This window comes from Typopeltis vanoorti, chromosome 11 (genome assembly GCF_054136105.1).
Source record: "Typopeltis vanoorti isolate ZY-2024b chromosome 11, IOZ_Tvanoo_1.0, whole genome shotgun sequence".
Lineage (NCBI taxonomy): Eukaryota > Metazoa > Arthropoda > Arachnida > Uropygi > Thelyphonidae > Typopeltis > Typopeltis vanoorti.
Genome location: NC_143559.1, coordinates 2,420,968 through 2,445,976, shown reverse-complemented (window position 1 = coordinate 2,445,976; position 25,009 = coordinate 2,420,968). Strand labels below are relative to the sequence as shown.

Genomic DNA, 25,009 nt, shown 5'->3' with positions numbered 1-25,009 from the left:
TATTATACCATTCAATATCACCGCTCTTCTGCTCAGCTCATCATTATCATACCTAGGCGACACGCACACTATTTTTCCTCTCTCTGTCTTCTTCCGTACAGCCTCAAGCAAAAATCTCATATCTCTCGCTGCCCGACTTACAATGCATTCCATGATCCAACCACCCTTCATGCAAAGAATCCACTCCTCACTCTCTTGCTCTCAGTTTCCCTTTGTAACTTCCATGGATAGTTCCTTGTCTCACTCCTTTCTGCTATTCTACTAAGTGAAAGAAATCCCCAGTGTCAACCCTGTAACCACCTCTCAACAGTCTAAAAGTCTCAATCATATCACCTCTCCTTCTTCTATCCACCAAACTCTGCAGTCCACATTCCCTCAGCTGATCCTCATAATTAACATTGTATAGTCCTGAAATTGTCTTTGTTATCTGCCTTTGTACCATTTCCACAGTTAATTTATCCCCTTCAAATCCTGGTAACCAAATCTGAGAACAATAGTCTGATCAGAGTCTCATACAATGGAATGATAACTCTTTTATCTCTGCAGGTCAGCATCCTTGTCATTATTGCAGCAATGTTCTGTGTTACCTTCACCACATTTGCAATATGTCCCTTGAATTTCAGGTTTCTATCAATCATCAACCCCAGATCTCTTGTCTCCCCTACTTCCTCCAGTATAGCTCCTCCAATAGAGTATGCAGCATCCCATCGATGTTTCCCAAACCTCAAGACCTTACATTTTGCTGCATTAAACCGACACCCCATTCATTTGCCCATCTGTCTAGCTTATTCAAATCCTCTTGCAGGACTACCACTTCTGCACTATTACTAATAACCTTTCCCAGCTTCACATCATCCGCAAACAACTGAATATCCCCCTGCAATCCACTGACAATGTCATTGATATTGGTTAAACAATATAGGTCCCAGTACTGAGCCCTGTGGGACCCCACTTGTAACCCACTACCTCCTTGAAACTGCACCACCAACACAACTCCCTGATACCTATCGGACAGCTAATCCTGAATCCAGTTCACCAATCTGACATCCAAACCCTCCAAACTGGGATCTATATTGCTGCAACTTAAATATCAGCTTATTATGTGGCACCCTGTAAAATGCCTTCGCTAAATCCAAGAAAATGGCAGTTTATGCCTTTCCCTCATCTACTGCTCTTGTCACTTTATTATAAATGGCTAGCATATTACTAAAACAAGAGCGCCCTTTCACAAATCCGTGTTGACACTCACAGATACCATTACCCTCATCTGCCCAATGTTGTATACGGTCCCTAACTAATTTCTCCAAGACTTAACAACTACTGATGACACAGAAATTGGCCTATAATTTGTCACTTCCAGTCTGCTACCGCCTTTATGCTATCTTAACTTCCTTCCATTCCCTGGGCACCTTTCCTGTGGACAGACTTTCATTAAAAGCCAGGTCAAAGGAGCTGTCAGTTCCTTAGCATATTCTCTCAAAACTCGTGGTGAAATACCATCCAGTCCCACAGCTTTACTGACATCCAAAGTACTCAGTATTTGGAACATGCTCTCCTCCTACACCTCTAAATCTCAAACCTACTCTATCCCTCTAGTATTAAAATTTACTTCTCTAGGAAGAAATACACCAATAAAGTGTTCATTGAACAATTCCACTATGTCCTCTGCATCAGTCACTCTATTCCGATTTTTATCCCACAATGTCATTCTTCCACAATCATTTCTCCTCCTATTGGCCACATAGCTAAGAAATTCCCTGGAATTTTCTTTGGATCTTCATGCCAATCTCTTCTCATATTTCAATTTTGCCTTCCTTACCATACTAGTCTCTCTCCTGGCATGTGTCTTATATTCTTCATGCATCTGCTCTTCACCTGTCTCCTTATATCTCTTCCATAGCCTCTTTTTCACATGCAGTTCCTATTTAATATTGTTTGTCATCCACTTTGCACAAAATTGTGTCCTCTTCTTCACTTGTGGAATACAGCTTACAATTGCTACTAATAAATATTCCTTCACAATTTCCCAAGCACTAATGATATCCCCTGCCTTCCAATTCGTCCCTCCATGAAACTTCTCCAAGTTGATGTCTAAGACTATTTTAATCACCTGCCTTATAATTCCACATATGTTCCCATCTCCTCCATGTCTATTCATCTTCCAAGTCAAAACCACATGGTCACTCTCTCCAACTGGTGGGAGAGATGTCATCTCAGTTATTATCTCTTTGATGCTATGACCAAATCCAAAACTCTTGAACCTCTTGTTCATTCTATTATATGTTGCCTAAGACATTTGTCCCTCAAGAATTCTAGAAATTCCATTCCCTTATTGCTACATGCATCTAGGAGGTGCTCTTCCTTTAGTGATATGATTGCCTTTTATAATAAAGTGACAAGAGCAGTTGATGAGTTAAAGGCACATAGTACCATTTTTTGGATTTTGCAAAGGCATTTGATAGGGTACCATATGATAAGCTGATACTTAAGTTGCAGCACATAGGTTTAGATGTCAGGTTAGTCAACTAGATTCAGGATTCGCTGTCTGACAGGTATCAGAGAGTTGTGTATGGGGGGGCAATATCAAGGAGGCAGAAGGTCACAAGTGGGGGTTCCACAGTGCTCAGTATTAGGACCTGTACTGTAACCTTTATATCAATGATATTGTCAATGGATTGCAAGCGGATATTCAGTTGTGTGCAGATGATATGAAGCTGGGCAGGGTTATTAGTAATAGTGCAGATGTGGCAGCCCTGCAAGAGGATTTGAATAAACTGGAAAAATGGGCAAATGAATGGGGTTCCAGTTTAATGCAGCAAAATGTAAAGTCTTCAAGTTTGGGATCAATCAATGGGAGGATGCATACTAGATTGGAGGAGCTATAGTTGAGGAAGTAGGGAGAGACAAGAGATCTGGGGGTTGATGATTGATATAAACCTGAAATTTAGGGGACATATTGCAAAGGTTGTGAAGATAACCCAGAGGATTGCTGCAATAATGAGAATGATGCTGACCTGCAGAGATCAGCATCCTTATCATATTCAAATTTGGTTCCCAGCATTTGAAGAGGATAAACTAACTGTGGAAAGGGTACAGAGGCAGATAACAAAGATGGTTTTTCAGGACTGTATAATGTCAGTTAAGAGGATTGGCTAAAGGAATATAGACTGCAGAGTTTGTGAATAGAAGAATGAGAGGTGATATGATCGAGCCTTTTCAACTGTTGAGAGACAGTTACAGGGTTGACACTGGGGAGTTCTTTCAGTTGGTGGAACAGCTGAAGGAGTGGTATGATAGACTGTGTTTCCTAGGACGGCCCTCCCATGATGAGTCTCTTGACTCCATGGATGCCTGAATAATAATTATTATTATTATTATTACGTGACACCTCCAGGGAGTCCAGAGACTCATCGAGGGAGGGCACCTACTTTACAACTCTCCACCTCCATTACTCAATCGACCAACTACAACGAAGCACAACTACACCAATGCCATTTACCTCCAACCTCCACCACCACCACCACTTGTATTTACACAGACTCACAAACATCCATGCCCACGGCAGGATTCGAACCTACAGCCTTTTGGCTGGAGAGCGGATACACTAACCACTTGGCCAACCAGGCTGGCTCATCATCAAATTCCTGATATGTCCCCTCAGGGGGAGAAGAGTGTACAGGATAATTATAATAGTACTAAATGAAAAAGTTATCCCATTACAAACTGCCACTGAACGATTCTCCTCTAAATTAATCTGTAATCTGTCAAGATTCCAATATTATCAGATTTTATATTTTTGTCTTTTAAGGTGCTTTTTACTGTATCGTTCCATCTACATCTTGGTTTTCCTCTAAGGCTTTTCCCTGCCAACCTGGCAAAGGACAATTGTTTTACTAATCTTTCCTCTCCCATTCTGTTTAAATTACCATAGCACCTGAAATTAGCTCTACTAACACATTCCTGAATGCTAACAATGGCAAGTTCCTTCCTAATATCCTCATTTTTAATGTCATACTGCCATTGATGCGATCTGTTCACTCCACTAATCTTTCTCAGAATTCTCATATCAGAGGTCTCCAGTCTCTGATCAAGTGTTTTATTTCTAACCCAGCTTTCAAATCCATAAGTTAAAATTGTATACAGCAAATTTAGTGTTCTGACTAATTTCTTTCTCATTCCATACAAATTTATTCAGCTGACTTCCTACCATACCAGCTTTATTGATTCTGTTGTCTATTTCCATATTTAATTTGCCGTCTTCACTAAAATTTGTTCCTAAATAGCTGAAATATTCTATGTTCTTGTTCTATAGGTTCACCATTCAGGATACAGTCGATGTTTTCAATGTTCCTGCCTATTTTCATTGTCTTTGTCTTTTTATTGCTGATTATTTATTAAATTAATTACCATATTTATTAAAAAAAGTTATTCAATTTAGTCAGGGAATCTTGAAGACTTGTATTAGATTTATTCAGAAGTATAACACCAGCGATGAGTCTCTTGACTCCATGGAAGCCTGAATAATAATAATAATAATATTAATAACATCATCTGCATCAACAACAGCAACCATGGATTCAATGCCTGTCGTGTTGTCTAATGTCATCTTGAGATGATTCTTCCATTGCATTCTATTTTTTGCAAGATGACTCAGTTTGTGTACAGAGTTTCCACACTATTTGACAATGTCATTGCTCCATTCTCTGTTGGGTCTTCCCCTTTTGTTCTTTCCTTCAATCATCCCAAAGAGCAGTGTTTTTAATTTCCTCTCATCATTCATTCTACATTTATGGCCAAATAGACATAGTTTCCTATTGATTATTTTCTGGATCAAGATCTTTCCATAGCACTTCCTCTCAAATGCTAATATCCTCCTTTCAGATTCTTTCAGGAGTATCCAGTATCCATAGAGCATGCAGCTGAAGATATAGGTTTTCACAATACACAATTTAGTGTGTATCTTTATAGCTGAGTCAGCTCTTCGATATCTTGTCCATGGCTTTTAAGATAGCTGTTGCTCTGGCTACTCTAATTTTTACCTCTTTTTTTTTTGGATCGAAGTCATGCATCATGTGGCATCCAAGATATGTGATGTGTTCCACATTTTCCAGTTGAAATCCTTCTATGGTAACTTTGTTCAGTAACTCCTGTTGTCCGAATATCATTGTTTTAGTTTTTTCAAAATTGACATTTAGTCCATATGTGTATAGTGTTTGCAGTGTCCGTTCCAGCCTTGCTATGTCTTCTTCAATCAGGACGATATCATCTGCAAAGCAGAGGTAGTTTATTCTCATTCCTCCACCTTCTCCGGCCAATAGCATGTGTGACATCCTGACTGTGCCTTGTTCTTGGGTGTTTATATTTTTCAACAGGCAGATCATTTATTGTCTACACCATAGGATTCCAAGAGTGTCCATGTTATATTTTGGTCAATATTATCAAAGGCGTTTTGGAAGTCCACGAAACACTGTTTCGTGAACTTCTTCTTCTTCCTTTAAGTTTTCTCTGCTATTAGTGTTAGTGCAAGTATTTGTTGCATTGCATTTCGATCTTTTCGAAATCTGGCTTGCTCATCAGGAAGATGTATCGCCATATGATCTTTCAGGCATTCTGTATGTATTTTCATCAACACTTTGCCAAGATACTATGTAGTATGGTGTGAGTCACTTGGAGAGACTGCTGCTGGAAGGTAGAGAAGTGAATAGAGAGAATGAATCAGATCGAGTGGGAAGTGATGCGGAAGAGCAGGAGAGTAAGACAGGAGAGATTGAAGAGGTGGTTATGAATGGGGAAGTGAGTGGTATGAGTATAGAAAATGAGAGAATGGGTGTGCAAGAGGAGCAGGGAAATGGGGAGGCTCAGGGTGGACAGGGGTACACAGCATGAGAAAGGTGGATGTTCCAAGAGGAGGTGAGCATGTGTAGGCAGGAAAGGAATGAGATGACCACGGATCAAGAGGAAACAGTTGGAATTGAAGAGGGTTTTAAAATGAAGCAGAAAGGGAAATAGCCCCAGTCGAGCATGGAGAGATCACATCGAGTGAGTGGTATCAGTGGAACTAGCTGTAGATCCAGAAATGAGCTATTGTGTTTGTATACAAATGCTAGAAGTATAAGAAACAAGGCAGATGAAATGGTTGCACTAAATGTGTCTGTTCACCCAAAGATTGTCAGAACAAGTGAGACATGGTTGGAAGAGGATGACATCCTGACAGGAATAGAGATAGAAGGGTATGATGTGTTTCGTGAGGACAGAAGGGGTAAAAAGGGAGGGGGAATGCTATTGATGATAGAGAAAGAGTTATGTCCATATAAAGTAGAGATGCAAGAGGGAAATAGTGCCAGTGGTTTTGAGGCAGTATGGTGTGAGATAGAGGTGAATGGAATCAAATACTTGGCGGGATGTTGTTATAGACCAGGTAATGTGGATGGTGGTGATAATGAAATGTACAATCAAATTAGCCAAGTAAATAAGAAAAGGGTGATTATTATAGGTGATTTTAATTATGGCAATACAGACTGGAATGATGAGATAGCAACTGGAAGTAAAGAAAATGAGTTTCTTGAGTTTTTGAGGAATAACTACCTCAGACAGTATGTAACAGAGGGCACACGAGGATTCAGGGTCTTGGATTTGGTCATCTCATGAGAGGATGTAATTATAAATGAGGTGTCAAATCATCCACCAATTGGTAAGAGTGACCATGAGGTGATTACCTGGGTGGTTGCCAGCAGTGTGGGGACCTCTGTGAGAAAAGGTATATGTGGAACTACAAGGGGGGGTGATTATGAAGAGCTCAGGAGACAGCATGCGGGTGCAGCGTGGAATGAGGAGTTAGCTGGAAAAGAGATCAATGCAGCTTGGGGGATTTTCAAAAACTGTTTAGTAGATGCAATTTCTAAATGTATTCCAAGGGTGAGAAGGTTAAATAAGGTGGGTGTGAGATGGATGAATAAAGAGATTAAGCATGTGATAGAGAGAAAAAGGGCATTGTGGAGGCAGCATAAGAGAAATGGAAATAACCAATTCCATGAGGTCTACAAAGACCAAACAAGAAGTTTGACTTGGTTGGTGAGGGCAGCTAGAGAGAGGTATGAACAGCAGTTGGCTAATGAAGCCAAAATAAATCCTAAGGAGTTCTTTCGATATTTTTTCGAAATATAGCAAAAGAAATAATAATTATGGAAGGATGACATTGATTGGAGAAAATGGTATAAAGACAGCTAATGCAGAATGTGTGGTGGAGATACTTAATGAGTAGTTCATAAAGATCTTTCAATCTTGTGAATGTGCATTCATGGAGGGATTGAGAGCAGTTGATGATGGGGGAGGAGAGACTGACTGTAGGTGAGCAAGAGATGTATGGGGAGTTGAGTAAACTAGATGTTAATAAGGCTGTGGGACTTGATAATATATCACCACGTATTCTGAAAGAATGTGCCAGGGAATTGACACCTGCCTTGACATATTTTTTTAATATGAGTCTTGCACTCGGTCAAGTTCCTAAGGAGTGGAAGGAGGGCAAGAATTGTTCCACTTCATAAAAGAGGTGATCGAACTCAAGCATCAAACTATAGGCCTATCTGTGTGTCAGGTGTTGTGGTTAAGTTATTATTATTATTATTATTACCACGGGCTACTCCAGGAGTCCTTAGACTCATCGAGGGAGGCCCTAAACATCATGTTCACACAGCTGTTCAACATTCTCACAGTATCTATCATACCTTGCCTTGAACTCGCTCACTGTCATAGCACCCACAACAGACTCTGGCAGCTTATTCCACTCATTTACCACTCTAAAAGTAAAGAACCCAGCTCTAACACCCCTGCTAACCACGCTCTTGCCCAGCTTCCATGGGTGTCCCCTAGTTCTCCCACCACCAGTCCTGATCTCAAAAATATCATCTGAATTAATCCTATAGAATCCTTTTAGCAATCTGAATGTCTCAATCATATCTCCCCTTTTTCGCCTATCAACTAGTTTCTGCAACCCACAAATCTTCAACCTGTTCTCATATGGTGCATTCCATAGACCTGCTATCATCTTAGTCACTCGCCTCTGGATCCTCTCAACCTCCTCCCCATCAAGAAGGAACCGAGGTGACCAAATCTGGGCACAGTAGTCGAGATGAGGTCTTATCAGGGCTCGGTACAGAGGTACAATAACTTGTTTTTCTCTGCTCGTCAAGGTATTTTTCAACAACCAAGTGAGTCGATGAGCTGATTTAGCTACTTTCGCAATGTGCCCCCTAAACTTCATCTCCCTATCCACCAAGATTCCCAAGTCCCTGGCCTCATCAATCTCTTGGAGTACAGTTCCACCAATGTGGTATACTGCTGCTAATCTTTTCACTCCGAAATGCATAACCTTACATTTTGTCACATTAAATTGACATCCATTCTCCTTAGTCCAGAACTCCAATCTATCTAAGTCATCTTACAAGACTTTGACATCTTCTGCATTCACTATCGCCCTACCCAACTTTGCATCATCAGCGAACAAATGAACTGACCCACTTAGACCATTCCCTATATCGTTAATGAACAGATTAAACAGCAGTGGTCCAAGAACAGAACCCTGTGGCACACCACTAGTCACAGGCTGTTTTTTGGACTCTACTCCTGAATAAACTACTCTTTGATATCTCTCCATCAACCACCCAGCTATCCATCTCACCAACCCTATATCCATTTCCATATGTTGTAGTTTACGGATTAGAATTCCATGTGGTATCCTGTCAAACGCCTTTGCCAGGTCCAGCAGTATCACTGTAAACCCATTTCCCTTATCCAGTTCAGCCGTTACCTTGTTATAAAACTTGAGCAAGTTACTGAGGCATGATCTACCCTTCACAAAGCCATGCTGTCCTCTGTACAGTATCTCATTTTCATCAATCCATTCCTGTATTTTTCCCTTGACTACTTTCTCCAAGACCTTGACAACGACTCCTGATATGCTGATCGGTCGGTAATTTGCAACCATAGTCTTGGATCCTCCTTTATGCAGTGGAACTATTTTCCCCTCTTTCCACGCCTTTGGGACTAAGCCAGACCTGAGACTCAGATTAAACAACATGGTCAAGGGCACTGATAATTCATTAGCCGCTTCATGCAAGACCCGTGCCGGTATACCATCCAATCCCACAGATGTATTCACATTAAGGTTCTGTAATAGACTATTCACCTCCACTTCATTCATCACAATTCCCATATAAACTAATGGTTCCTTCATTTTTTCAACGTCACCACCTGGATGATATACTTTTGCAAAGTGCGCGCTCAGTAACTCCACTATATCGACTGGTTCAGTGAACTCTTTACCATCGTCATTCCTTAAAATCATTTTGCCATGTACAGTTTTTTTCTTGCTTGCAGCATATTGAAAGAACTGTTTGGGATTCTCTTTTGCTTGCATAGCTAGTTTCCTTTCATAATCGGCTTTTGCTGTTTTTACCACACTCGTTACTCATCCATTTAACCCCTCCTTGTTTCACTATTCGGACCTTAGGTATACAATCAGCCATAACCTCCTGTAAATGCTCTTTGATCACTTCCCATGCTCTATCGACGTCCAGCCCTTGCAGTTGTACATGCCATGGCACTGATCCAAGCAATCTCCTAAGCTTGTCATACTTGCCAGCACGGTAATTCCACATATACGCTGTCTTAATCACAAATTTCACACCTTTAGCCACCTCCCAGGTCAAGACCTTATGATCACTCTCACCAATAGGTGGCAACATGGTCATATTCATTACAGTCAAATTCTCAGATACTATTACCAGGTCAAGCACTCTCACACCCCTAGTATTTTCAATTACATGCTATTTCAGATAGTTATCCCTTAATAATTGAATAAAATCCATTTCCTTCCTCACATGTGTCCTCTCCTCCTTCCAATCAATGTTACCATAGTTGAAATCCCCCATAATAATTACCCTCCTTCCACTCATTTCATCAATTTGTTTATGCATACCATCTCCACCATCTATTCCATCACCTGGTCTATAGCAGCACCCAACTGTATATTTTATTCTGCCAGTATCAATCTCACACCAAATAGCCTCAAATGAGCTCCTTTCACTATCCTGCAATACTTCAATTCTCCTTGGCTGCAGTTCATCAGCTATCATCAATAACACCCCTCCCCCAATTTTATTCTTTCTGTCCCTCCTAAACATACTATAACCTACACATTCTATCCCACTAACTATATCATCTTCCGTCAGCCATGTTTCACTAATGCCAATAACCTGTGGCCAGGAAGAGCCAATCAAGGCCAAAAATTCTTCCTTCTTGTTCCTAATACTCCTGGCATTAGTATACATGAATTGCAGTGTTCCCTTTGTCCCACCCCTATCTTGATGAGTTATTCTAAATGACCCATTCCCATTTTTTGTCCTTATTGCTGGCTCAGGTACATTATATACATTTTTACACTCAACTGTCTCACTGATGTCTGGATATCCACTTCCCCCCCTCCTTGGTAGTTCTAGTTTCCCTGGTTCTGCACATCCATTTTCACTTCATTCAGCAACACTTTTTCCAGTCTCCGCACACCAAGTCCATTCAAATGCAGTCCATCCATCTTGTATAAGTCCTTTCGCCCATCAAACTCATTCCACACGTCCACAAATTCCACACCACACCGTCCGCATAACCTGCGCATAATATCATTTGCGATTATGGCCGTCCTTCTAAACTCCTCTATGTCATACCGCGGTAACAGACTCACCATTCTAACTCTGTCACTCTTTTCTTTCGCTACCTTTAACAATACTTTCAAGTCTTCTCTCATAAAAAATTTATCACCTTTCAATTCATTCGTACCAGCCACAATTGTTATTTCTTTCACCCTCTGTTGTTGGAGAAGCTTGTGAAAACTAGGATCCAGAGTTGGGTTGACAACAGTGGTATAATCTTTGATGGACAGCATGGATTTGCTAAAGGGAGGTCATGTTTTAGTAATCTACTTACTTATTACAATAAAGTGACTACTTCCTTGGACAGAGGAAAAGGATGCACAGTAATATACTTGGATTTTGCAAAGGCTCTTGATATAGTACCTCATGACAAATTGATAGTCAAACTAGAGCAGATGGGGTTGGGTATTAGATTAATGCATTGGATTAGGGACTGGCTATCTGATAGGTATCAACAAGTTGTGTATGGGAGAGCGATATCCAGGAAAAGGAGAGTCACCAGTGGAGTGCCTCAGGGGTCTGTTTTAGGTCCATTACTGTTTAACTTGTATATTAATGATATAAGTGAAGATTTGGATGGAGATATTCAGTTGTTTGCAGATGATGCAAAGTTGGGATGAACCATGAAGTGTAGTGAAGATGTTGTGGCCTTACAGGTAGACTTGAACAGAATGAGTGATTGGGCACAGAAATGGAGATGTGAGTTCAATGTTGCAAAATGTAAGGTTTTAAAATTTGGAAAACAAAGATGGGATGCAGAATTTATGCTTAGTGAGAATATATTGTTGGAGGTAGAGGAAATAAGAGATCTGGGGGTGATAGTGGATAAGGATCTAAAATTCAGGGGACACATCGCCAAAATTATGAAGACAACACAAAGGCTTCTGGTAATGATGCAGAGGACACTGACATGTAGAAGTAGAGAGATTCTTGTTCCGTTTTATAAGGCTTTTAGGCCACACATGGACTATTGTGCCCATATTTGGTCACTGGGTTTTCAGAAGGATGAAGAGATGTTGGAAAGGAGACTGACTAAGGTAGTTTCTGACCTCTAGAATGTCGAGTATGAGGAAAGATTGAGAAGATGTAATTTGCAGAGTTTGGTGGACAGGAGAAAGAGGGGCGATATGAGAGAGACCTACAAGTTGGTAAGGGGTTGTTATAGGATCAATGCTGGAGAAATTTTACAGAGAATAGTGGGAGATCAGGGGAGAACTAGAGGTCCTCCCTGGAAACTGTATAAAGAGGGTGTGAGTAGGGGGAAGTGAGAGGCAGGTTTTTTTCGTGCAGAGTTGTGAATGATTGGAATGCCTTGCCTGAGAATGTGGTGTCTGCAAAGAGTTTGAATGTGTTTAAAACACGGTATGATGAGCTGTGTGTGATAAAAGGACCTCCCAGATGAGTCTTTGACTCCATGAGGTCTTGTGGTGCTAATAATAATAATAATAATACTTATTAGTGCAATCATTCTGTAATTGGTGCATTCTAGATCACTGCCTTTCTTATGAAGAACAACCAAGACCAATTTTTTCCACTCTTCAGGGGCATATCCTGATCTTCATATTTCATTACACAGTTTATGCATTTCTTTTACAACCAATTCTCCCCATATTTTAGCATCTCACCTATTATGTTGTCATTTCCAGGAATACTGTTGTTCTTGAGATGTTTTATTGCCTTACTCACCTCCTCTTCCAAGGTATCATTTTCAAAGATATCCTGGAAAAGGAGGTGAGTAAGGTGTTTCTCTCTGCTGGTGGAGAGATTGCTCTCAGTTCTTTGATTACTTCTGTTGCAGTATTACTTAGTTGATTTTTATATAGGTCGCTGCAATAATTTTCCATCTGTGTATGATTTTGGTCTTGTCCATCAATACTTTATCATCTTCATCTTTGACTGCTACTGATCTTGTTTGCTAATTCCTATTGACATTTCTTATAAGTTTATAGACCGCTCTAGTTTTGTGTTCTCCATAGTACTGTTCAATGTTTTTGCACTGGTCCTCCAGCCATTTGGCTTTATCAGATCTTGCTGCTTTCTGTATTTCATTGCATTTTTGATGGTATAACTCACCTGCTGCCTCTGAATTATCTCTTTTAAGTTTTGGTTCTCTTTTCTCTTGTACCAATTTCAGGCTTTCCTGAGTTATCCATTTCTTGTATATCTTCTCTCTTGCAAGAATTACTTCCTTTACCACTTTTTTTTTTTTTAGTACTGAAGTCGGTTGTCCTGCTTTTATATTTATATTTTGTTTTTCACTTGTTGTCTTAAGCTTAGTTTCCAGTATGTCCTGATATACTGTTCTTAACCTGTCTTCAATTATTCTTGAGATTTCTCTAGCTTTTTGGAACTTTCCTTTGTACTTCTGTTTCAGTTTTAGTTTTATATTCACAATCACTAAGCTTTGGTCTGAATCAATATCAGCTCCTTGGAATGAACTGCACTGTTGAACTCATGTCCTCCATTTCTGGTCTATTAATATCAGATCAATCATATTCCTATGCCTGCCATCGAAGGAGCACCATGTCCAGTTATAACAATCTTTTTGTTGGAATTTGGTATTGCAAATCATCACGTCATTATCAGTGGCACATTCCAGAAGCATCTCTCCATGTTCATTTCTTTCTTCATATCCAAATTTTCCCATAACCTTTTTCCATCCTGCTCTACCCATCCAGCAAAGGTTGGTCAATAGGTAGAGCCTCTAATAATCTAGCAAAGGTTGGTCGATTGGTAGAGCCTCTGCTACTAGTGACTCAACCAAAAAGTTAAGCAAGTTTGAGCATGATTAGTAGTTGGAAGGGGACAGTCGTTCGATGCTGTTGGCACACTCTCCCTCGATGAGTCTTTGGACTCCCAGGAGATGTCACATAATAATAATAATAATAATTATTATTATTATTATTTTTGCCAATCTTTGCATTCCAGTCTCCTCCAATGATGGATATATCCTGCTTTGGCACCTCATCAATTTCTAGTTGTAGATCTCTGTAAAACCTCTCAATATCTTCATCTGCAGCGGGTGCATATACTTGAATGCTGCGATATTAAATGGTTGGGCATTTGTATATATGATAGGATACTGGTTTGTATCCTATCATTGCCTGACAGGCCTTGTTACTTAGCAGGAAACCTATGCCTGCTTCATGCTTACTTTCATTTCAACTCTTCCACCATATGAGCTGTGTGTGTGATAAAAGGACCTCCCAGATGAGTCTTTGACTCCATGAGGTCTTGGGGTAATAATAATAATAATAATATTTGTTTCTCCTGACAGTGTCCATTTCATTTCTGAAATATCCAAGATATCACATCTGTATTTCTTCATTTCTTCTTGAAGCAACTGCAATTTTCCAGTTGCCCATAGTGTGCGACATTCCATGTACCTATTGATATTCCATCCCTTACAGGCTTGAGTTTGATTTCTTTGTCTTTGTTTTCAGTAGCTGATTTTTCAATCCAACCGTGATTGCTCGATTGGGGACGATGACCTTGTTTGACCAAGTGACATCCGAACCAGCATGAATCTTTTCTCTTGTTCTTTGGCATCAGATTTCAATCATATTTTCTCTTTACTGTCAGCACATCAACACTTACCTGACAAACCCTCAGTCTTCCTTAACATGTTCATTCCCGTGATATCGCGTGATATCGCGCGATGCGAATTCTCACCAAACGGTCGATCACGTGTTATCGCGTGGACGTCGCTAACTAAATGAAAAATAAATAAAAAAAATTTGGCCACCACACGAAATTCCAATTTTCAGCTTGGCAATGAACGATATCACGCGATGCGAGTTCTCACCAAACGGCCGATCACGCGTTATCGCGTTGACGTCGCTAACTAAATAAAAAAATAAAAAAAATTTGCCCACCACACGAAATTAAAATTTTCAGCTTGGCAATGAAAGTGTTAAAGAGCTTGGCAGTACCGACATTGGTGGAACTGCATTACTGGAGTTGTCCACTAACCCACTACATCCTGTTAGTATTGCCGCTTCTTGGTCTGGATTGCTTATTGGCTATTCGCAGCTAGCCACCATCTGTGGTGGTCATTCCCCGATCTGCAACATATAGACCCATCCAGTAGCATGCAACTTTGCCTCTTAGGGAAATACCCCAGACCGGAATCATCTGTATAAAGAGCTAAAATTAACATCACCAATTTTAATATCAGATTTAATACCACTTTCCTACATAACGCGATCCATATAGATAATGAATAACAGTGGAGTTAGTATGCACCTTTGTCGCACACCTTGCCTGATGTAATGTTTACACTATAAGCTTTCCTCTTAGCACTTTGTCATATGCATTTTCCAGATCAACAAAACTTAAATTAACAAAACAAACACCTTCCTATAAAAATTCTACACCACTAGAGCACTGGTTTATATTCTATATCACAATTTACGATTTATGTATACTGCTCAAAACAATTAAGGATATTTTAGTTTCTGTCAGATAATTACAAATTTCTGCAAATAATTATAACTATTGGGTACTTTATACATGAATAAATATTTCTTACTTAAGGATAGGGTGTAATTGATGAGATATCATTTAAATAATCGATATTTATTACAAATTTAACAAATTATACATTTTAGCATGAAATAATTTTAACAAGAATAGCCAAAAACACTTTTGTTAATTTTTAATAGGATGGTCTCCATTAACAGCCAAAACAGCAGTACATCTTAATTGCATGGACCAGATAATATGATCAAACAGTTCTTGTTGGATATTTCCACTCTCTTCTGTGAGGTGTGACTCTGCTCTTATATTGAGCAGAGTCACACCTACCTAAAGCATCCCAGGCATATTCGATTGGATTACAATCCGGTGAACAGGATTGTAATCCAATCGATTTGCAGTCCGTTCATTCAATACCTTCTTCCTCAAACCACTCTTGTACCAAATTTGCACGTGTGTGGGTGAGAATTGTCATCCATAAAAATGAATTCTTGGCCAACTGCAGCAGCATATGGACGAACTATAGGTTCCAAAATCTGATCTTGATGCCTTTGGGCTGTTAAGGAACCGCTTCTGATAAAATAGAAATCGGTATGGCCACCTATACTTATTTCAGTCCATACCATCAAACTCCCACCTTGATGTTGGGGTCTTTCACGAACAAACTGTGGATTATTTCTTGTTCCACTTTCATGCCATATCAAGATATGCCGGTATCTGAGTGCAGATTGAACCTGGACTCATCACTAAAAAGTACATGAGCCCAATCCTAATTTTTATCCAGTTGCGTGTTCCTGTGCCCAAATTCTTCGAGCTCTTGTGATTTGCAGTAAGTGGAATGCAAACCATTGGTCTTCGAGCATATAAATGTATGGCATGAAGATTTCGAACATTTCCCGTCTCCAAAAAGCGATTCCAAAGTCACGAAATTACGCTTTGCGATACACGACACGCTTGAGCTACAACTTGCTGTTTGTCCAGCTTCTAATCGACCAATGGCTCTCCAAGCCATGGATTCCTGGATATCATGTTGCTCTGCCATTTTTAACAAAATAATGGGTGGTAGGTGACACAAGTTTACAATTGAAGTGATAATTATGCACTGTGGAAGTGAAACAAGCCACGCTTTTATACCCTTCCCCCCCCACATGCTAACATGGCTAAGACACGTTTCAACAAGTCTAAACTTGATTTTATACGCAGTTGCGTGTTCTATACTGTTGTATATTAAGATTATTTTGAAATAAATGTGTTACATTTGTAAATTATTTTTATAACTTTATAATTTACAAGAAAACCAAAGTATCCCCCCCCCCGTAATTGTTTTGAGCAGTGTATTTCACGTACTCGCAAGCAGCTAGTAAATCACGTCTTACGTTTTCCCTACATGCATTTCTTTAACTTTTGAGACTTCGGAAGACCTATGAAAATTTTCATGAAAAATTTATCGGAAAGAAAATTATAACAATGAAAGATATACGGGCAAAATATTATAATAAAAAAAAAAAATTTAAAAACTGCTATCATAAACAACACTGTTTACATGCAGTAATAGCTGGTGAGTCAGGCTCCCTAGCAACGAGCATCGTCATTATACACAGCTTCTTCAGATAGTATTTTTCCCATTGAAGAAATTATTATTATTAGAATTTCATTGTTTGGTCATGAACTTCTTTCATGATCTTTCCTTAATCCAAGCCTTGGATTGAGGAAAAGATCAGATGGAATGGATAAAACCCTGGGAGGGTAATGGATGGCAATGCTGTAGCCAATGAAGTTCTAACTGAGGCTCGGCTATTGCTGTTACCCTCCTGCCATGATCAGAGCTTTAATAGCTCAATAACACATTATTATTATTTTGTTGTTGTTGTTATTGTTCAGAAATTACATCTAATATGACTTATAAATCTCAGTATGTTCTGGAGAATCCACATAAATTTTACCAGAGCCATAGCCACTATTCCCGTATATAACATTTAGAATAGTGTTATACTTTCCCAACTATTGTCATACTTCGACAGAATTCCACAACATATACAAGTGTTTTCCAATTTACGGAGGAGCTTTTTTTTTTCCCCAAGAAAAACAAATTATTATTTGTTTTTCTTGGGGGAAAAAAATATACGATTAAAAAAAAAACGATGTTTACCTGAATGGCTTCAAAGATTATCTAAATACAAAACGGACTATGTGACACGAAATCCAGCCCCAGAACTAAGCTGAAACAAAGTTCACATGAATTGAAACACATCCAGACCGTCAGCCAATACTTGACCGTCACTTGCACAGATCAACGACATACTGCGCATGTATTAAAAGCAAGCTTCTCGAATTCCGAAACCAAAACCAATAAACGCATGACGACCAAATTCTTTATGACAGTAATTGTTGTAGAAAGGCACCTCAAGGGATAAAACCCTTTTATTATTTTTAAAGCTTCAAAAGCAGACATTATTTGCTTTCTTGGGCTATAAAGAACCATGTATTATTATTATTATTATTATTATTATTATTATTATTATTATTATTATTATTATTATTATTATTATTATTATGTGACTTATCATTTCTTTTAAGCACAGTGCTCTAAAAATTCTTAACTTTCATTAACATATACACAAATAACACAGGCCTGCAAAATTCGAGTCATAAAAAGTAGTCCGGAAACTATTAACTGTTTCTGATTTATTTTTGACCGCTGATTTCAAATATTTCTTCCATTTTTCTCTATCACGTAAGGATCTTTCACAAAATGGATCTCAATATTAAGTAAAATAGCTTTAAAACGCATTATATTCAGTAAAATAACAGTATTTAAAATTTTCCGTAAACATCTTTGGAATGAAAGTATTGGATTTTTTTTTTTTTTTAATTAAAGATTAATCTTTGCTAGATACTTAGCCGGCCTGGTTGGCGGAGTGGTTAGCATATCCACTCTCCAGCCAAAAGGCTGCGGGTTTGAATTCAGCCTTGGGCATGGATGTTTGTGAAGGGGACACGGTTAACTGGGCGACGGACAACTGGGCGATGGCCAAATGGGAGACGGACAACTGAGCAACGGAATAAAAGATCAAATATGCAATTTTATTCTGTTGGTCTATTACCAGGTAAAAATGAGTTAAAAGAACGGTATAAACAAAAAATTGAAAAATCTTGCTTATAATTAAGTATATTTTTATTGTGTAGAATTACGAATTGTACTAAAATTATATTGAAATTTCGGTATAAACATAAAATTTAAAAAATCTCGCTTATAATTAAGTTTATTTTTATTGTCTGAAGAAGTATTTCTGAGCTTCCCTGCATAAGGTGTCTTCAAAAAAAAAAAAAATCAGCTAACGCCTATGTTGTTGCCGTATAGGGAGTAGGCGGGGCCGTTTTACCCTATCTAACTTTTGGAGACTGAGTGGGCAATTCAATCTCCACTGGTAGCCAATCAGAGAGATAGCTGGCCCAAGGCTATCACTGATTCATCGGTACGCAGTGAAGAAGGCGGCAAGCTAATGCCGTCATCTCGTGGTCTCTAACCCTAACACAATATCTTTAATGTCTGAAAATAGTCTGGGTTCTACGGTCGATTTTCTTGAGTTTACGGGACGAAAACCCAGAGTTTCTGGGAGAAAAAAACCCGCTAGTCTGTGCCAGAGATCGACTAACTCGGGAACCGGCCGAAAAAAGGCTTAGAAAAATTTCCTCTAGTCAGCAACAAGATTTGAACCACCAAATCCTTTCTTCATGTGGTCAAGCGCTGTAGAGTGCAAACGCCACTTCTACTGAGCTATACAGGCTCTCGTAAGGTGTCTTGTTTGGCAATTTATTATTTGGGCGTTTTGTGTGCGATAATTTAGTTTAATACGCATTCGCAAGATATTTTGACTTCAATTAAATAGTAAGACTAGTTGTTTGTTTGTTTATTACATCGTTTCCGATATTTGTCAATGTTACAGTTACCACATGCAAAGAACAAGTTTCAGTAAATAAAAGGTATGTATTCAAAATTTAGAATCTTAAACACCCTCTTTAGCTACTCCAGTTCAAACTATGCAGTGGTGGCAGGCCCCTCTCCTTGCTCCTTCCCCCTGATGCTATTAGAGTATTCGAGGGCTAGGGGTGAGTCTTCCCTTCTTGCTAAGTCATTTCGTCTTATGCAGCTACCGAACGAGGCAAGCTAGCCTCAATAGGTGCCGGTCCCAAGTCCGGATACATGGCGAGGGTTGATGTCAGGAAGGGTATCCGGCCGTAAAAATTCAATGCCAGCTCAACCTATGATATGAGTCAAAGAGTAAAATGATATAAGGGCTAGGGCGTACCCCTTCAGGGACACGCAGCCACATCGCCGTGCAGCTGCGAGAAGTGGACGAGGGCTGCCGCATCAAGGGCAGGTGCAGTTAAAGAAGCGAGGCCAGCAGGTGGAGAGGATGTTGCGAGCGGGAACACTGAATGTTGGAAACATGACTGGAAGAGGAAGACAGGTTGCAGACATGATGAGGAAGAGGAAGTTGGACATTTTATGTGTGCAGGAGACAAGGTGGAAGGGGGAAAAGGCAAAGGAACTGGGAGATGGACATAAATTGTTCTACTCTGGAGCGAATAACGAGGGAAGAAATGGTGTAGGAATTGTGGTGAGTGGCAGAATGAAGGGCGAAGTGCTAGAAGTGGGTAAAAGGAACGACAGGATCATGCGAATGAAATTGTGTCTTGGAGAAGAGCAGGTGGTCGTATTATGTGTAAGTGCCCCTCAAGTTGGTTGTACAGCAGAGGAGAAAGATGAGTTCTGGAACATGTTAGATGAAGAAATGAGGGAACTGGAAGAAAATGAGATGGTGATTGTCGGAGGAGACTTGAACGGACACATAGAGAGACAGAATAGAGACTGTGAAAGGGTGCATGGTGGCCACGGAGTGGGAATGATGAACCAGGAAGGAGAGAGAGAGGGTTGTGGACTTTGCAGTAGCGTTTGATCTGGCAATTGTGAACTCGTTTTTCTACAAGACGGATGAACATTTAGGAGTGGTAACAACAGTCCACAGATTGACTACATTTTGACAAGAAGAAAACATCTTAAAGTTGTGACAAATTGTAAAGTAATTCCAACAGATCAAGTAGCACAGCAACACCGACTGCTGTGCGCAGACTTTAAAATAAGATCGAAGATAAGAACCTCTGGATGCCATGGGATGAAGACAATTAAGTGGTTTCGCTTAAAAGAGGACAGTGTGAGAAATCGTTTTAGGGAGAGGGTGTTAAAAAGGATTCCAGATGGACTGGAAAGTGTACAAGATTGGTGGAAACATAATTCAAAAGTAATCCTGAGCTGTGCAATCGAGGTGCTTGGTGAGACATCTGGAAAGATTAGAGAGCAGAAGGAGGGTTGTGGTTGAATAATAATGTACAAGTGGCAGTGACAGCTAAGAGGAAGACAAAGCAGAAGTGGGATGAGTCAAGAGTGGAAGAGGACAGAGAGGTGTATAGAGAGAGAAAGCAAGAAGCCAAGAGAGTTGTGGCAGAGGCGAAGGCCATGGCATATCAAGATCTGTATGATCAATTAGAAACAAAGGAAGGACAGAGAAAAATTTACCAACTAGCGAAATGTAGAAATAAAGCAGTAAAGGACAACTTACATGTAAAGCAGATCAAAGACGCTGAAGGAAGAGTATTATGGAGAGATGTGGACATAAGAAACAGATGGAAAATATACTTTGAGGGACTTTTAAATGAGGAAAACGCAAGGACTCACAGAGGAGATGGACAGCCTTCTGAGGGGATGGTGCAGAACATCAGTAGAGTGGAAGTGATGGAGGCCATGAAGAGGATCAGGCATGGAAAATCAGTGATCCCCGACAGAATTCCAGTGGAGGCAGGAAGGCACTGGGGGGAAAGGGAATTGACTTGCTGTGGGACCTGTTCATGAAAGTTTGCCAACAGGAAAATATACCCGAGGAATGGAGGGAGAGTACACTTGTCCCCATCTACAAGCGTAAAGAGGATGCACAAGACTGTAAAAATTACAGAGGAATAAAGTTGATGTCCCACACAATGAAAATCCTAGAAAGGGTTCTTGATGGTAGATTGAGGAAGGAGGTGGAGATTGAAAAGGAACAATTTGGCTTCATTCCTGGTAGATCAAAAACAGATGCTATCTTTTGGTTACGGCAGATGATGGAAAAGTATCGAGAGAAACAAAGGGAGCTACATCTGGCATTTATTGATCTGGAGAAAGCATACGATAGAGTGCCAAGGCAAGAAATCTGGAGGTGCCTGAGGGAGAAGAAGGTTCCGGAGAAATATGTCAGGTTGATGGGGGAAATGTACAGAATTGTGAAAACAAGTGTTCAGACCTGTCTGGGACAGCCAGAAAGTTTTCAAGTAACAGTTGGCTTGCAGCAAGGGTCAGTATTTAGTCCATTTCTGTTTAATATTGTGATGGAGGTGGCAACAGAGGAGGTGAGAGAAGATGCGCCTTGGACAATGTTGTATGCGGATTACATCTTGCTGTGTGCAGATTCAAGAGAAGAAGCAGGAACTAAACTGGAAAGGTTGAAAAAAGTACTGGAAGAAAGAGGTATGAGACTGAGCAGAAGTAAGACAGAGTATATTTGTTGCACAGTGGGTGGCGGACAGGAGACAGATCTGGCGCTGGAAAGAAATGTCATCAGGAAGGTAAGAGACTTTAAATACTTAGGTTCAACAGTGGAAGAAGATGGAGGAGCTGAGAAGGAAGTGGGATGCAGGATACAAGCGGGTTGGAGGAACTGGAGGGAGATGGCTGGAGTGTTATGTGATAAGAGGGTGCCGATCAATCTGAAAGGCAAAATCTATAGGACAGTAGTGAGGCCAGCTATGACATATGCTATAATAGAAACTGTGGCCCTGAGGAAAAATAACATCAGCAGTATGGAAGTAGCAGAGATGAGAATGCTTAGGTGGATATGCGGTGTGACCAGAAAGGATCGTCTGAGAAATGACTATGTCAGGGGAACAGTGAAAGTTACGAACTTAGGAGCGAAAATACAGGAAGCAAGGTTGAGATGGTTTGGTCATGTGATGAGGAGGGAGGACGAATATGTGGGAAGAAGGGTCATGCAGATGGATGTGCAAGGAAAGCAGAAGCGTGGGCTGCCAAAGAAGAGATGGAGGGAGCTGGTAGAAGAGGACTTGAGGATGAAGAACATGCATGTGGTGACAGCCCACGACAGGAAGGTGTGGAGAAGACTCATTATCAACAGTGACCCCACTTAAGTGGGAGAAACTGCAGACGAAGAAGAAGAAGAAGACATACTGACTATAACGGAGGCTAGAATAACAATTAAATTTATTCAAAACGCAACATGTTTCATCGGGTTGGGCGATTTCTTCAGGCGTGGGAACATAGAAAGCAAATAAACACTATAAGAAATATCGTGTCACTATACAAACATTATATATATATATATATATATATATATATATATTAGGATAACCAAGCAATTTTATATGCTTGGTTATTTTAGCTCCTAATCCCAAGTATGCAAACAATTAAGTTTGCGCCTGAAACAAAGTTCAAGTCTAAAGATGGTACAACACCAGGGCAACTCATTGTAAAGGTGGTTAAAGCTTTGATCACTATTCTTAGTATTCTTAAAAATTTATTCCCATATATATATATATATATATATATATATATATGACAGAATGATCATTGACTCGGTTAACATACATAGTTTTATGAAAAAAAAAATTGAATGACTAGAACCGAGATTTAATTAAAAAGGTTTTAATATAAACACACTACTAGTTTCGGCCTGTAACAGCCTTCTTCAGGTGACATTATAAAAGAAAAAACACTAAACATTGAGGGTTAAAAGACTATGAACAACATAGACAGTCTTTATACATAATTAGCATTAAAACGTAGTAGTTGTATTTGAAGCTGTTCTTTCATTTGTTGCATTGTTGTGAGAGTGCGTGCTTGCTGCATCACGTGAACGCCAATACATGATTACAGCTGAATGACTATCTGGGAGGTTGTAGCTTAAGTTGTTATTTAGATGAACAGGATTGAAGATGATTTCTCTTGATTCCACAATTTTTCTCTCTATTTCGTCACTGCAACGGAAGATGTTTGTAGATTTTTCCCAGCAGACTTTGTGACTTTGGTTATCATCATTAGGATTAGCTGAGAAGAGGATATGACTTGATAATGCACTTGCTCGCTGTCTCTTGTAAGTAATGTCTCTCATGTGTTCTTCCATACGCATTTCGACAGATTTGTCTGTCTGCCCGAAATAAGGAATATCGCAGTCACATAATATTTTATATACGCCAGGGTATTTGAGTTGATGATGACAAGGTTTTGGGTAGCTAATTAAGGAACGGATCTTTGGAAGTGGAGTGAACAAGGTTCTGATATTGTATTTTTTTAGAACTTTTGCTAATTTATGTGAAACAGTACTTATGTAAGGAATAGATATATTGCTTTTGAATCTATTTGTTTCTTCTGAGTGATGTCTGGGAGGATTAAGAAGGAATTTGTTAATGATTTTCTTGGAATATCCATTAACTTCGAAAGAAGTTTTCAGATGGTTTATTTCTGTAAGAATTTCATTTGGATCATCAAGAAGAGAACGGGCTCTATGTCCCAAGGTGGAAATTATTCCAAGCTTATGAGGAGGGAAATGATGGGATTGACTGTGCAGATATCTGTTGGTATGTGTGGGTTTTCTATATATCGTTATTTTTAGTTTACCAGCAGAAGAGCGAGTCAGTTTGACATCAAGAAAAGGCAAGGAATTATCCGTTTCAAGCTCAGCAGTAAACTTAATACTTTGATGTCGGCTATTGAGATGTTCGAGGAAAACCATAAGGGATTCATGTCCATGGCTCCAAACAATGAAGACATCATCCACATAACGTTTCCAAACTTTAGGTGTTAAAATAAAGGAAGAGATAGCCTTGGTTTCAAAATCTTCTAAGTAAATATTTGCAAGAACAGGAGATAAAGGATTACCCATAGCCAATCCATGATTTTGTTTGTATATATTATCTTGAAATTTGAAGTAACCGGAGCTGATGCAATGTGTAAGCAAGGCTAACATTTTTTTGGATAACTTGTCCTTGAGTAATGTTAGGACTTCATCTGTTGGGAAATTAGTGAACAAAGAAGTTATGTCCAAGCTAGCCATGATGTCATTTTCATCAACTGTAATATCCTTGATGTATGTAACAAATTCTGTAGTGTTCTTGATAAAGGAATATATATATATATATATATATATATATATATATATATATATATATATATATATATATATATATATATATATATATATATATACATATATACATATATATATATATATATATATATATATATATATATATATATACATATATATATATATATATATATATATATATATATATATATATATATATATATATATATATATATATATATATATATATATATATATATATATATATAATGCAAAAACGTATCCTGAAGCAGACTGCAATAGTGATCATAACCTGCTCACAATTAAAGTCAAAATCAGATTAAAACGAATAAATAAAGAAAATTCAAGTAGAAAAATAAAAGTTGATGGACTGAAAAGAAAAAATATCAAAGAGAAATACTAAGCTGAACTAGAAAATAAAATCATCAATTTTGATACTGATAGGCCCCTGGAAGTAATCTGGACTGATCTAAAAGAGAAAATCAAAGAATGTGCTGTTCTTCGTGAGGCAGAAAGAGCAGGAAGGAAGCCCTGAATTACTAAGGAAGTGATAGACAAAAATGGACGAAAGAAGAAAATGGAAGAATAAGTCAGATATAAAGAGATCGATAAACA

At 39.1% G+C, this 25,009-nt stretch overlaps 1 protein-coding gene across 3 annotated transcripts in view; it reads right to left on the bottom strand.

Annotated features, from left to right (window-relative positions):
* LOC150101271 (myelin protein CNP-like) overlaps positions 1-17,468 on the bottom strand; it is a 279,632-nt gene extending 262,164 nt beyond the window's left edge. For all 3 annotated transcript variants that reach the window (XM_090400742.1, XM_090400743.1, XM_090400744.1), the window contains exon 1: positions 17,329-17,468. The gene's annotated coding sequence lies outside the window, so the exon portion shown is untranslated. The remainder of the gene's footprint in view (positions 1-17,328) is intronic.
* Positions 17,469-25,009: the final 7,541 nt, after the last annotated feature.